This window comes from Callorhinchus milii, unplaced genomic scaffold, assembly GCF_018977255.1.
Source record: "Callorhinchus milii isolate IMCB2004 unplaced genomic scaffold, IMCB_Cmil_1.0 Scaffold5, whole genome shotgun sequence".
NCBI lineage: Eukaryota > Metazoa > Chordata > Chondrichthyes > Chimaeriformes > Callorhinchidae > Callorhinchus > Callorhinchus milii.
This window is the reverse complement of record NW_024704746.1, coordinates 37,842,913-37,844,308: the sequence shown is the minus strand read 5'-3', so window position 1 is coordinate 37,844,308 and position 1,396 is coordinate 37,842,913. Positions and strand designations below refer to the sequence as shown.

The window sequence follows — 1,396 nt, the reverse complement described above, 5'->3', positions numbered from 1 at the left end:
GTTCACTCAATCCACGACTGTTTGTGGGACACTGCTGTGCGCAATTGGCTGCCGTGTTTTGCCCACAAAATATACAGTCACTTCACTTTATATTGTAAATTATTATATCTTTTTTCAAAGATTGAAAAGCGATCTGGCAGTCGACTAACAACAGGGGTTCAACATACTGCTTGGTAAATAGAGGGATGTGGAGTAAGGAAACTTGCCCAATGTTTTGCCCTGCCTGGGAATCGAACCCAGGTCCTCTTGCATTCGAGGCGAGTGCTCTAACCACTGAGCTACAGGACTCCGTATCCAGGCGTCCTAGAGCCTGCTTCAATGTAATTGTTACCAGGTTCAGGAACATAAGTGATTTCTTAGCATCTGGTCCCCATTCCAGATACATCTTAAGTCTTTGTATTTTTTAATGGAGCAGCTTCCTTTGACCTGAACCGTCTTTCACAGAAGACTTCTTCCTACACTTAAACCCTAATCCTTACCCACTGGTAAAATAGTCTTCACTTCATATGTTACGGACACTGTTGAAACTTTTTCATAGAAACATCAACATTTACAGTCTGTGGCTTTTAGACGTGTGACTCCTTGACTTATTGTTTATTTATCTTTAAAATATCTTTAAAATACTGTCATTTTATCACAATGACTGGATAATAGAGGATGTTAGAACTCTTACCCTGCTATGAGTTGGATTTTAATCCAGCCAAAAACCGATAGAATGAAAGACCAATTGGTTCTTAATGGAAATTTAGATTTCATTTTGAATGAAATTGGGGCAAATCTCACTAAAGTTTACAGTGGGTGTGAACCTGTTTAGTAAATTGAAGTGATTTATTTGAAGGCAAACTCAGTAGCCATTTACACTGACCACAACCTATAAACAGCTGCGCAGAAACAGCAATTTGCATTCATGTAGCGGTCTTCATGTCGGATGACATCTCAGAGTGCTTTACGGTGATGGGGTCAGGGAGTTTAGGGGCGTAGAATTTGAAAGCTCAGCCAACGATGGTGGAACAGTTAGGGCAGGGTACGGTAGCAAGCCAAATTTAGCTAAGTGGAGGTGACGAGCAGAGGAGGCGATCAGAGAAATAGGGACGTGCTAGGGATTTGTAGGGGAGGGTGAGGCTCCAAAATCGATTCACTGAGAGACAGGGAAGCCATGGAACCCTAAATTTGTAGCAGGTTTTCTGCAAGTTCTTTTAAGAACCAATGAAAAATGACTTCAAAGCTGTGACTGCATTCAGCAATTTGCCATTCAGCAATCTGCATAAATAGAGTAAGTCTAGACCCAGGTAGAATTCTTCCCCCGGTTGGAGCAGAGTGGCAAGAGATTCACTGTGCATTTAGTCAAGTTTGACCTGACCTGGGAGTGCTGAAATAGTAAGTTTTCCATTTCCGA

General features: G+C 41.8%; 1 non-coding gene across 1 annotated transcript; it reads right to left on the bottom strand.

Moving 5' to 3' along the window:
• Nucleotides 1–214: 214 nt before the first annotated feature.
• trnas-cga lies at nt 215–288 on the bottom strand. The gene has a single exon. It is a non-coding gene; the product is annotated as a tRNA-Ser (tRNA).
• Between the last annotated feature and the right edge of the window lie 1,108 nt (nt 289–1,396).